We start from the raw sequence: 14,752 nt of genomic DNA, 5'->3' as shown, positions 1-14,752 counted from the left end.
GTCAGAGTGTTATGGCTGATCAGTGTATATTTTTGAAAGTATTCTTATATTACAGCATTTCCTCATACCTGCCTACAACCTGCACAGTACACTATATCTGTGCTGAGATGTATGGTTCTAAATTAAATTTATGACCTAAACTCTAACCTGTGGTACAAATAACAGTAATCTCTCTCTCTTCAGTGTACACACACACACAGATACAGACAGGGTAAGCGTGGGAGCAGCAAAACAGGAAACCCACACCTCTCAAAGCACGCACACACACACACACACACACACACACACCGCAAGTTTCATGGAAACATCTGTGGTTGAAAATGGTCACTGTTGAGACAAGAGGGGGCTTTTCAGTCTCCAGCACATATATATTATCCATTGCATTGTTGTTGAACATCAAAATTCATGTCTATCCATCCATCCACACACTCCACATCATTAATTAGATGAGATTTAAAACCGAAAATAGCTGTGAGTTTGGACATGCTAGCAGCCATAATCCCTAACTGGATATAAACCATATCAGAAGTTTGTCTTAAAATGTGTTGAACTGACAAGAAGTGTTTATGCACCATGTTTGTCTAAAGATCACAGTTTAACCGCAACCAATGAGCTGTTAGAGAGCGAACAAGAAACATTCCACTGACGTGGACCAATCAGATTAAAGAACACACCACCGCATGAAAGAGCTTCAGCAGCACGAGCCGCTCAGCACCAGAGTCTGAGATGGAGACATCAAGAGTCGCTCTCATCGCTCTCGTGTGTAAGTCCCATTTCACTGATACACACTTTATACATTTCCAAAGTGTGTGTTGAGTTCTCACTTCTGACTTCTGTATTTACTGTAAAGTCTGATGTTGTGTAGGTGTGTGAGGTTGTGTAGAAGTTTCTACACCTCCTCAGTGGAATGTAAAGTCTGATGTTGTGTAGGTGTGTGAGGTTGTGTAGAAGTTTCTACACCTCCTCAGTGGAATGTAAAGTCTGATGTTGTGTTGCAGGTGTTGTGTTCTCCAGTCAGAACAGGATCTCTGGAGCACAAGAGGAGAAGAGAGTCAGTCCAGGAGATGACGTCACTCTCTACTGTGACTCTGAGTGGAAACATGGTTTTGAGGTGGTGTGGTTCAGAAACTGCTCACGTGAGAATCAACTTCCCTCGGTTACTCCTCCTCGGTATATGGTGCATGGTGCCCTTCCTCGCTACTCGTTTATGTTGAATAACTCCAGCAAAACTAGCTTACTGCAGATCAAGAAGGTCACAGAATCAGACCAGGGACTGTACTACTGCGCTCTACATCAGAGACAGCACTCAAAGTATAACGATGTCATTTACTACAATGATGTGTATCACTATGGACAGAAATCAATATGGCTGTCTCTTCAGGGTAAGATCATCTTCTAGTTCTCAAAATGTGTTTGATGCTGTAACAAAAACACTGGTGACATTTTAATGCCTCTAGAATATCAACTGGCGTGTGTGTGTTTCTCAGAAAAAGCCTCGACCCCGTGTGTATCAGAGGGGAGTGTAAGCTGGAGTCTGGTGTTGAGTGTGTGTGCTGTGTGTGTTCTCCTCTCCTCACTCCTCTCCTCCATCTGTGTGTACTGCCTCTGCACAAACACCACTAAAGGTACTCACACACTCGCCCTCATCACTAACACTCATTCAGCACTGAACACAGGATTCAATCTGCTGTGTGTAAAAAGTGAACTTTTCATGTTGATGCTATAAATGTGTTCAGGTCTCACACTGCACTTCATTTCCTCCACAGCAGAAGTCAAACCTGATCAGAGAAGAAACAAAAGAGGGGCAGAAAGACATGACGTGGTACACACACACACACACACACACACACACTAGAATATAAATACAGCAGTCATCACATCTGACAGAATAAAATCTTCCACAGTGCATGTTGTTATATATCCAGGTATCCCGAGACTCTGACCTCCAGGTGTGTGTTCATGGTTTTATAACTCTGTTCTCTACAGGATGAAGATGTTTGTTATGCGTCTCTGGATGTCAAGAAACTGAAGAAGGAAAATAAGAAGAGAGTTTGTCAGTCTGAGTTTAGCACGTATTCAGAGGTCAGAACTGAGAGAGCAGCTGAGGAAGAGTGAACACACACATAAATACACACACACACACACACACATACACACATATACACAGATATAAATACACACATAAAAATACACATATGCACACACACACACTAAAAAAAACACGCACAGACATCTACAAACAGATATATAAACACACACAAACACATACACACACACACACACACACACAGATATAAATACACACACACCTTTTAAAGGTAAAATGTATTTTTTTCACTGTTACTGATAGGAAAGAAATAAAAACATGAGTAAATGACCATCTGAGTCCTGACTGTCACCAATCTGTCTCTTGCAGCACACCTCACCTCACACTCTTCTGATTTACTCACTGTGTGTGTGTGTGTGTGTAGATCAGCTCAACACACTCTGATAGGATAGCGGTGCAGTACCGCCTCCACTCTCCTGTGAATGTGGCTGTTGGCAGAACTCGGCAGTTTCTGGAGTCATGGTATGTGGTATGGTATGTGGTAGATCTTCAGCATGGTTGCTAGGGTACTCTGGGGCATTGCTGTGTGGTTGTTAGGTGGATAAGTGTTGGGTTGCTATGGCTTTCCATGTAGTTAACAGAGTATATAGGGGTGATTTCTATGGCTTCCACGTTGATTACAAGGTGTTGCTCTGGTATCTAAGCTGTTTTCAGGATGTTGTCCCATGTTGGTGTTGCTTTGCAGTTTTTTGTTCTCCCAGGTGGTTGCTATGATGTTGCTGCTATGGTATCTCAGCTAGTACGTTGCTCGGTGGTTGCTATTTTATCTCAGCTGATTGAAGTGTGTTGCTTGGTGATTGTTAGGGTGTTTCTAGGTGGTTGGTAGCAAACAGCTAACATTTGCTAGCACTTGCTTGTTTTGTCCATGTGGTTGCTAGGGTGTTGCTTGGCAGTTAATACTGTTTTCCAAGCATTTGCTATAGTGATGCTGAGTGGTCTCCATGGTATTCAAGTGTGTTGGTTAGCAGAGACACACTTCCTGTTACTCAGAGAATCTACATGAAATGAGTGCTGAACCTCAACCAGCTCTTCTTCCTTGAGACAAATGACCAATACACCCCACCCTCACCAGTGGTGTTGTGTTTAGAGTAGTGTGCATGAGGTTCCTGGATCACGTTTGTGCTTTTAAACACTTTGCTGGTGTTAAAAGAGAAAAGTTCATCAAGCAACAGCTTCCTCTGTAATGCAGTGGTGAAGCCACGGACTCTGCTTCATGAGGCTCCTGGTTCTGTGGGTCTTGGCTTTATACACGTCTCCAGCAGTTGCTGCACCAGTAACATAACATAAAATCCCCCTATCCTGCAGTGGTATAGTGCTTAGAGTGGCTTTGAGACATTTATTAAAACCAAAAAGTCCACAAAGCAAGCGCAACACCAGCCAGTCTGCAGTGGTGTAGTGGTTAGTGCTATGGGCTCTAATACAAAAAAATCTTGGTTTGAGGCTAGAACCAGAGTATTCAAGTTCAGTCCTAGAGAGCCGCAGATTTCAGCTCCAACCCTAATCAAACACACCTGAACAATCTAATCAAGGTCTTCAGGATTACTAAGGCTGCAGGCAGGTGAGTTTTTTTTTTTGTTTTTTTTTTCAGGGCTGGAGCTGAAATCTGCAGGACTGCGGCTCTCTAGGACTGAACTTGCCTACTCCTGGGCTAGAAGATAGCTGCTTTTGACAGTTTAATAAGAGAAAAGTCATCCCTCTAAGCCAATAATGCTGTTAGAATGATGGACTCTGGCGCATGAAGTCCCTAGGCCAAGTCTTGGGTTGCTTTATTTTTTAGCTTTAAACATGTCTCTTTGGCTCCCGCACAACCATTAATTAAGACAAAGGTTCAAGCAATGTCAGTGGTGGAGTGGTTAGTGCACTGGTCTTTGGTGCAGGAGATCTCAGGTGCAAGTCTTGTGTGTATTTACATTTAACAGTTCCCTGGGTTCCAGCTCAGACATTTATTAAGACAAAAGTCCAATAAGCAATATCTTCTTTAGTGGTGTAGTGGATTTGGTGCAAGAGGTCCTTGGTACAAGTCTGTGTTTCTGCTTTGGGGTTTTCTCAGGGTTAATTAAATAGAAAATGATAAGGTCTATAATGTGTTCAGTAAGCATGAGTTCCTGTGGCTCATGTGGATGAGCATCACCTCTGGGTTAAGAGGTTGCTGGTTCAAACCCCAGCTAGGACTCCAAGATTATGAACGTTGATGGTTCCAGATAAGTACCAGTATCAGAAGGTGCTGGAGGGCAATAATGGCAAAGAGGTATGGGAAGGCCGGAGGGCATGAGCAAGGGGGGGGTAATCTGGGCAGCTGTCCCCCTGGGTGGTGAGGAGCCTGATGGGAATAGGGCCTGACTTGAGGGAAACAACTGAGATGTTTGAGGGAAACAGACTGAGACTGACAAATGAGGGATGACTGCATTGAATGCTGAACTGAAGTCTATGAACAGCATTCGTATGTATGAGTCCTTATTGTAAGGGCCAGATGGATGGCAGTGATAGTGATGGCATCATCCGTGGAGCAGTTTGGATGATGAAAGTCTGGGTAGCCGAGGTGGGGATGGGGCTCTGCACAGTATGCACCTGTAAACAAAATCCAGCGTATTCTCAGTCCACATATTGACGGAATTTAGGGAGCACTGATTTGAGATTTGCATGTTTGAAATCTCTGGTGGTGATAAACAGTCCGTCGGGGTGGGCATTCTGCAGATCGCTAATAGCCGCATAGAGTTCACAAAGTGCCTCCATAGCATTAGCGCTAGGGGGGAATGTACATTCCGAAAGCAAAGTGGTGCATTCCCAAGGTAAATAAAATCTAACAGTCACAAACTCCACTAGTGATGAACAGTTACTAGAAATTAGCAGAGTTCTTGCACTATTCCGTGTTGATGTAAACACACACACCACCACCACGAGTCTTAAAACAGAGCTGCATTTCTATCGGCATGAAATCAGGTGAGTCTAGCTGAATGGCAGCATCTGGAACTCTGTCGCTGGGCCACATCTCTGTGAAACCAAGGATCCAGCAGTCTCTAAACTCTCACTGTGTGATCCGCTGGAGTCCAGTGAGCAAATGTGTGACAGAATAATGGATGGCCGGCAGGCTTTCCATGCTTCCACTTCCTCAAACACCACTTCCGACCCTCTCCCAGCCACCGGCATCAGGTGACACCAAGGACTGGAGGCCTGGTCTCTGCAGGAAGCCGAGGTCACAAAGGTTTTCAAGTACATCATCATGCAGGTTGGTTATTACATGATTTCTGAACTGTAATAATGTCTGACAGTTGTATACATGAACACCGCTGGTGCCTATATACTTTGAGAAGTCGGGTTAAACACGCAAACAGCACTGCTGCATGCTACTACCACGCCACCATCTGCGCCTCAGGGACAGGATAAGGAGGTGATTATGGACCCTGAAGAGAGAGGTTTTACTGCATCAATGCAAAAACCATCACCTCACTTTTTTCAGCACCAATTTTCCCATTATACCTCCTTGCCCCACCCACTCACCTCTCTCATCACTGCACATACAGAATGTGGTGATGAGATGGATTTGAACCTGTAACCTCTACACTAAACTTTAGGTGCACTTTTGGTGCGCTTTACCACGGCACCACTGAATCTCACACACATTACCTCGGCTCCTAGCGCATTTGTATTCTAAAACCCCATAAAGTTCCCATAAAAAAGCCCTGAATTAGTTATTTTAATTACAGCATCAGCTTTTTATCTTGCTTGAGGAAGAATTACATCACTGTAGCTCAGTTAATGGCACTGACTTCATTGCTCTACAGCACCACCTGGTGGACAAACAGAGTCTTGCTCTCATTCGCAATTCAAACTCCAATTAAATTACATTGCAAATGAACATTTTTAGAAGCTTTTTAGAGATTAGAAGCGTGTGTGTGTGTAGCAGTTTGATACAACTTCCCTGTGTGACGTTAGACCTACAGCTCCAGCGACTCAGATGAAGCTCATGATGATGTTCCACAGTAAAGTTCATCCTGTAAACATGCCACATTAAAGATTATTATAAAAGTATTTATTTACAAAGCCCTCAGGATTCAATTCAATTTTATTTGTATAGCACTTTTAACTATGGACATTGTCTCAAAGCAGCTTTAGGGACATAAGAAACAAAAAACATAGTGCAAAAAGTCCTAGATGTCATAAAATATCATCCTTAGTGAGCAAGACTGAGGTGACTGTGGTGAGGAAAAACTCTCTGAGACGGTATGAGAAAGACACTCAAAAGGGAACCTCATCCTCATTCAGATGACACCAGAGAGTGTGATTATAAATTATTATAAACACCAGAGAGTGTGATTATGTACAATGTCCTTTCTACAGTCAGTTGTGTGATGCCGATACAGCTGTTAGTGTGTGTATTAATTCGGAGGTTGTTGTTGTCTTGTATGTACTTGCAAGGAGGCATTCGTCTGTCATGTTAGTTTATTAAGAAACCAGTGAAACTATACACAACTCCATGTGCTCTCTTACATTGAACATACAACAACCTCTTCATCGTGTGTCGCCTTCCCATGTATTACCCTCTGAGGCCCCCTAGTGGGTGGATGATATAACACAGCCTAACCAGTACACACTACCCTGACACCTCCCCCTTTTAGTCAATCCCTTAGTGTTACATTTATATTAACATTAACATGTGGACACCATATCATTCACATCACTTTTCTTTTCTCTATCCCTCTTTTTTCCTTCAATAACATTACACCACAGAGATTATACTGTAAACAATTATTTAGAACCCACTTACTGAAAACAATTACCTATAACCCTACAACATAACATTGCTCCAACAGTGCATGTTACTGATTCTACTAACATCCAAGATTCACATATGCATTACTATGTTGAGTTATACCCAATTTGGTCCCGTAAAACATTTTCTCACAAGTCCAAGCGAACAGTAGGCTTTCTAAGTCTGCCTGATCTAGTAGTAGTAGGTTTCATTGTACCACTCTCACCCGGTATATCAGAGTTCAGGCAGTGCTGAGCTTTCTGATTAGGCTGATCTGGATTCATTGTTGTTCTAAAGGTCTTTTCTGGAACTCAGTCAGTAACTGGATATGTCTTCTGTTTCTCCTTTTCTCTACATCCTCTTCATGGATGACCTCGGAGTGGCGCTCTCTGTCAACACCGTAGCAGGTTCTTTCCATTGTGATTCATCATCCAGCTTTAACATAACTGAATCTCCAGGTCTGAGAACAGGTAAGTCCTTCATGCCATGTCGCCTGTTAAAGTAGTATGCCTGTTGCTATTTCACTGCGTTATCCTTCTCCCTTATGCATGCTTTGTTTGGCCACTTTGGTCTGAGGTTTGTCTGTAAAGTGGGCAGAGTAGTGCGGATTTTTCTTCCCATTAACAATTCTGCTGGGCTTACGTCTGTAGAGGTGTTAGGGGTCACTCGGAAACTCATTAGTGCTAACAATGGATCCTCTTGCTTTAGTATCCATTTTGCGGTCTGTACGGCCCGTTCTGCATGTCTGTTTCCTTGAGGTTTGTACTCTATGCAAGGTTCTCTATGCAAAATTTGTATGTTTCTATCTTTCGCCTGAGATCCTCAGAAATTCCAGGCCACCATGCAGTCTCTTTGGCTCGAGCCCTGCATTTTGACAGTCCTTGGTGCCTGTCATGAATTCTACTAAGAATGTTTTGTTGCATTACTTTTGGTATTACTATGCGGATTCCCAGCACTAACAGTCCATCACTCAATGACAAGAAGTCTTACTATTTGTAAAAACTTTGTATGCTGTTAGGGATGCTTTTAGCGTCTTCAGGCCATTGTTCCGTACGAATTTATCCACGGTTCATAGCTGATCATCCTTTTGTGCCTCCGTCTTTATCTCGGTCAATGTCTGCTGTGATACCGGCAAACCCCTGATGATTGTGTTCACATGGGAACTTCTGCTGTCATAAAGTCCTCTGTGGTGCTTAATGGGCTCCATGATAATGCATCTGCTACTACCATGCTTTTGCCTGGCATGCTTTTGCATTAAAATGCATGAGTCTCATCAAAAGTCTTTGACATCTCACTGGTACAATGTCTCGATCTTTGCTGTTGATCAAAGGTATTAATGGTTTATGATCTGTGACCAATTTGAATGTGTCCAAGCCCTTTTGGCGTGCCCATACGCCTGCAAGGGATTCCTTCTCAATCTGGGTGTTCCTTATCTTAGAGTCTGTCAGCCTTCTTGAAGAGTATACAACTGGTTTCCAGCTACTTTCGTGCTTTTGCAGTAAAACACTGCCAATACCATAGCTACTGGCGTCCGCTGATATGATGGTTTCTTTTGCTGGGTCGTATTGTGCTAGAACAGGGGCTTTGATGGCGTTCTTTAGTTTGATGAATGCTCATTTCTGTGGTTGATCCCATGCCCATACACTTTTTGTCTTAAGCAGTTTGTACAGAGGACCCCCTTCCATTGCTAGGTCTGGAATGTATTTGCACATATAGTTTATAAGTCACAATGCCCTCCTCAGTCCAGATGCATTATTAGGCTCTTGCAACTCAGTTATTGCTCATACCTTTTTGATATTTGCTCTCACACCTTGAGCAACCACAATGTGCCCCAGGAAACTCTCTTTAACTTCTCTTTATTCAGCTTGAGGCCCACACTTTCCATTCTTTTCAGTACTTCTTTTAAGTGTTTGTTCTGCTCTGTCTCATCTTGCCCATACACAATCACATCATCCAATACACAGCCATGCCATCCAGGTCTCCTAAAAGCTCATGCATTTTGCACTGGAAAATTTCTATGGCTATGCTAATTCCAAATGTGAGCCTTTTACAGCAATATCGCCCCACTGGGGTGATAAACGTTGTCAAAAGGCTGCTGTCATCACTTAATGGAATCTGACAAAATCCCGACGTCCAATGATGTGAAGACACTTGCTCCTGCTAATTTAGCCAGAATTTCTTCTGTTGTTGGAAGATCTTCTGTTGATGGTATCTCTCCCTTTTTATGTTGTCATTCAGTTTGTTCAGTCCAATGCAAATTCTTACTGCCCTATTGGGTTTCATGACTGTCACCATAGGAGCACACTGTGGGCTGTGTGACCTTCTTCACTATGCCTTGTTCTTCCATCCTCTGCAGTTCTGCTTTAACTTTAGACATTAGAGGTAATGGCACTGTTCATGCAGTATGTGCTGCATAAGGATCTGCTCCTTCTCTCATGTGGATTTTTACCGGCTCTGTTTTCATGGTACTGCTTCCTTCAAAAACCATGCTTAACTGCTCTATTTGTTTGACCAGCCTCATCTCAGCTGCTGTCTCTCGGCTTAGAAGATTACCAACAGTTTCTCCATCTACCACATACACTGTTCTGGCGTACTTTTGGCCTTTATGCTCTGCTTTTGAGGTAAACTGTCCTATGCATTTTAGCAGTCCACCTGGGCTGTCCAGAACTATGTTTGAACACATGAGAACTACAACAGGTTACATGTGTAACCCGGTTCCCTGAGAAGGTAACGAGATGCTGTGTTATGACTGATGCTATGAGAACACTTTGTCAAGGAAGTGTGTCTGAAGCTCTGTGCGCACACGCCAATTTATTGGCTCAGATAGGACATGTGATGGATGAATACACGCCAGCATGTCCATATAAGGGCATTTACGTAACATCCATTCAGCTTACCTTTTGTCTGAAGGAACCGCGAGAGGATGCTCATGGTGTGGCCAGCAATGCAGCATCTCGTTCCCTTCTCAGGGAACCGGGTTACATACATAATCTGTTGTAGTTCCCTTTTGAGGGAACTTGAAGCTGTGTCATGACTGACATGTCAATACCCATGCCGTACACACCGGTCGATGTCTGTCCCAAAGGCCGTGAGAGTGTACGAGTGGACCAGGAACAAAACACTCATTAGCCCTGAAAGACCTGACACCCAGGAGTGGGGTCCAGGTCCAGGTTATAAAACCTCATAAAGGTGTGCGGAAAGGACCAGCCTGCTGCAGCACAAATCTCCTGGATGAGGTAACACCCCTAGTGGAGTGAGACCTGACCCCTTGAGGCATAGCAATACCACACGCCTCGTAGGCCTGGGTAATGGCCTCTACCACCCAGTATGCCAAGCGCTGCTTGGAGACCAGAGTACTCTTGTTCCGGATAGACCAAAGCCTCGGCAACAGAGAGGCTTTGGTCTAGCCGAATAGCACTCAATGCTAACAGTATGGAAGCCACCCGAGCAGGAGATAGATATGCCTGCACCGCGGTGGGATCCAAAATTACCCCCAAGAAGGTGGTTCTCTGAGAAGGAGAAAGTACACACTTCTCTGGGTTCAACTTGAGGCCTAAAGCCTCATATAGGCAAGCACAGCATCCCGCTGACTAGCTGCCATGGCCTACAACTGGGCCAGATCTATGATGCGATCAGTTCATAGTGAGCATCTTGAACCTGAACGTCACGTGTCCTATCCGAGTGTATGCACTGGAGCTTCAGACACACTTCCTCGACAAAGTGTTCCCATAGTGTCAGTCATGACGCAGCCTCGAGTTCCCTCAAAAAGGAATCTCCAGGATGGCCGCTCTGTTGGGCAATAAAAGTTGAAACTTTTGGGCAGTTTAAAATTTTGACTTGTATGTACTTACAAGGAGGAATTCAGTGTCACATTTCAAGACACCACTGACCATTGTCACGTTTCAAGACACCATTGACCATCGTCACGTTTCAAGACACCACTGACCATTGTCACATTTCAAGACAACATTGACCATTGTCACGTTTCAAGACACCATTGACCATTGTCACATTTCAAGACACCACTGACCATTGTCACGTTTCAAGACACCACTGACCATTGTCACGTTTCAAGACACCACTGACCATTGTCACGTTTCAAGACACCATTGACCATTGTCACATTTCAAGACACCACTGACCATTGTCACATTTCAAGACACCATTGACCATCGTCACGTTTCAAGACACCACTGACCATTGTCACGTTTCAAGACAACATTGACCATCGTCACATTTCAAGACACCACTGACCATTGTCACATTTCAAGACACCACTGACCATTGTCACGTTTCAAGACAACATTGACCATCGTCACATTTCAAGACACCACTGACCATTGTCACATTTCAAGACACCACTGAAACTATACATATATACTCCATGTTCTCTCTTACATACTGCAACAACAACCTCTTCATTGTATGCGGCACCTTCCCATATATTACCCTCTGAGGCCCCCTAGCGGGTGAATGACAAAACACAGTCTAACCAGTACACAATACCCTGACAAAAACAACAAACACCTGTGACTTATACTGCACATTTCCTCTCATGAGGAGACAGGATTAACACTGCACTTATCCTGCCAGATGTTAGACTAACTACTGAAACTTTTTACACAAGTTTTTTTCACAAAATTATTTATTTATTCTTATATAAAACCAGAAACAAATAAGCAAAGTAATTAAAAAATAATAATAATAATAATAATATGCTTACCTTGTATGTCGCGTTCCCTCCTGATGGGAAATGTAGTTCATTGGATTGCACTTCCGGGTATGCTTTGTAGTTTTGACAAAATGACGGCAGAAAAAAATTCTGTGGTTTAAAATATTAAAAGATAAATGATTATATTGGCTAATGAGCTTACTGCTTACACATGAAAACATGACATCACTGCAAAATATTAAATCAATTACATTTAATATAACTGAATCCGTCAGTGCTAATGCTATCGCTAGCTATGTTAACGATCTATCAGATTTTTTCTATCTCTTTTTTTTTCTTTTACTCAACGTTAATAAATAAATTAATGTTACAAAGTAACCGGAGACTTGGAAAAATGGAGACTTCTTTCAAAAGGTTTAATATAAACCTGTGGTTTGCCTTGCGGCCGAAGAGCTGCTGTTATAGAAATGTAGTCAACACCTTTTGATCAGTTAGGGTGGAAATTCCTGTTTGTTTGCAGCCCAAAGACACCATGAGGAAGTGCAGGTCATCAAAGAGAAGAGGTCCTCAGAATGGGGCTCAGTCACCTGCAACAGCTCCCGTTAACGCTCTTGCACACTCACACCCTCCATTTACAGCCTGGAAATCATTGAACAGTCGTCCACTGTGTCCAGCATGGCCCCCGAGTTAACACTTCAACAGGACACCTGCTCATCAGAGATTTTTAACACTGCTTCATAGTCTCCCTTCTCAATGTGATAAAGAGCCCAACATGTCACACACTTCGATGGGACACCTGCTTTATCGCTATGTTTGACCGAGTCACCTGTACTTCATCTGTGTTCTGTGTAGCACCTCTGGTCCAGGAGGAACGTGGTTTCATTTCACTGTGTTCTGCATCAGCTATATATGGTTGAAGTGACAATAAAGCTTCTTTGACTTTTGACTTGACTTTTTTTTTTGCTCATCAGAGATTTTTAACGCTGCTTCTAAATGTGATAAAGTGCCCAGTGCTAGTAGTTGCAGTGCGCCAACATGTCACACACCACCCAGTCTTTCTCAGTGGATGCTATAAACTTCAGCCCCTTTTCTATTTCTGCCTTCATCTCATGAGCTACAGAGTGGACACACCAGCCATCCTCATGAGTTAAAGCAAGACCCTCCTTTGCTACTTTCTCAGCTTGGTCATGGAAATGAGTTTCAAGAAGTCCAAATGAATACCGGCCTTCTGTAGAGAGGCATGTGTGGTTTCCAGTGGGGAAGAACCCTAGCTAGAGTCTCTCACCTGAGTCTGCTCACCCAAATAGAAAAAGTCATCATGGGAAAACTTCCAAGCTAGCATGTCTGTAGGGTGCTCCACCAGAATATCTTCCCAAACATCACAGGCCTTAGTCAAGGCTCCATTTGCGAAAAGCTCAATGCCTTTGACGTGCTGTTTTTCTCTGCCTGTGAGCTCCACCGTCTTCCTCACGGCAGTGGCCAACTTTTGGTCATGCATCACTGAACTGCCCGTCCCCACCAACTGATCACATGACCCATCACAAAGTCTGGGTCAGCTGCTTGGATTGCTGCCATACATCCTTCTCTTCCTCCAATCCTCCAAGGGTCTGATCATTACACCATGTTGTATACTGTGTGAGTATGATGATGTATATATCGCAGGCTTGGTTACTGCTGGTGGACAGTGGGAGGTCTTCTGCCCTCCATGCCGCACAATCTATAAATCTAGCAACATTCATTGCATGAACTGCTTTCTTTTCCCCTTTATAGGATGAAGATGAGTGCAGTATAATGGTCTGAATGGTTTATAAGGGTGATGGTGGAGATATGATAGCGACTCTGACTGACGAGCAAATTAATAAAGTGTAGATTATTCACAATTATGATTAACATCAAGAATTAAATAAATCATGTCTGATTTTACAAAATATTACTTAGTAAAATGTGTTTGGTTTAAATGTTAAATGTTGGTTTATGTATTTATTAGAGTTAATATCTACAGTTACCATTTTGAAGGATTTAAATATAAATCTATAAATATCCAGGTCTCGCAGGTCTGCTTTTAATGTGTTAATAACAAATTTAGCGTGTGTGTATTAGATGTGATGTGTGTGTGTGTGTGTGTGTTCCCCAGTCATGGTGTTATAACCATTCCAGTCTACAGGGGAGCCAGTGAGCACATGCCACATGGGGGCTTACACACACTCACACTTATACACACACTCACACTTACACACACTCACACTTATACACACACTCACACTTACACACACACTCACACTTACACACACACTCACACTTATACACACACTCACACTTACACACACACTCACACTTATACACACACTCACACTTACACACACACTCACACTTATACACACACTCACACTTACACACACACTCACACTTACACACACACTCACACTTACACACACACTCACACTTATACACACACTCACACTTACACACACACTCACACTTATACACACACTCACACTTACACACACACTCACACTTATACACACACTCACACTTACACACACTCACACTTACACACACTCACACTTACACACACACACTTACACACACACACTTACACACACACTCACACTTACACACACACTCACACTTATACACACACTCACACTTATACACACACTCACACTTATACACACACTCACACTTACACACACACTCACACTTATACACACACTCACACTTATACACACACACACTTATACACACACTCACACTTATACACACACTCACACTTACACACACTCACACTTACACACACACTCACACTTATACACACACTCACACTTATACACACACTCACACTTATACACACACTCACACTTATACACACACTCACACTTATACACACACTCACACACACACACACACTCACACTTACACACACACTCACACTTACACACACACTCACACTTACACACACACTCACACTTATACACACACTCACACTTATACACACACTCACACTTATACACACACACACTTATACACACACTCACACTTATACACACACACACTTATACACACACTCACACTTATACACACACTCACACTTACACTCACACTTATACACACACTCACATTTATACACACACACACTTATACACACACTCACACTTATACACACACTCACACTTATACACACACACACTTATACACACACTCACACTTATACACACACTCACAC

The 14,752-nt window shown here is 43.0% G+C and overlaps 1 pseudogene; it reads right to left on the bottom strand.

Moving 5' to 3' along the window:
* Positions 1-10,038: 10,038 nt before the first annotated feature.
* Positions 10,039-13,268, bottom strand: LOC131348858 (tetratricopeptide repeat protein 38-like; annotated as a pseudogene).
* Positions 13,269-14,752: the final 1,484 nt, after the last annotated feature.

Source organism: Hemibagrus wyckioides, linkage group LG29 (genome assembly GCF_019097595.1).
Source record: "Hemibagrus wyckioides isolate EC202008001 linkage group LG29, SWU_Hwy_1.0, whole genome shotgun sequence".
Lineage (NCBI taxonomy): Eukaryota > Metazoa > Chordata > Actinopteri > Siluriformes > Bagridae > Hemibagrus > Hemibagrus wyckioides.
The sequence above is the reverse complement of the archived record's forward strand: the minus strand, read 5'-3'. Positions and strand labels throughout refer to the sequence as shown.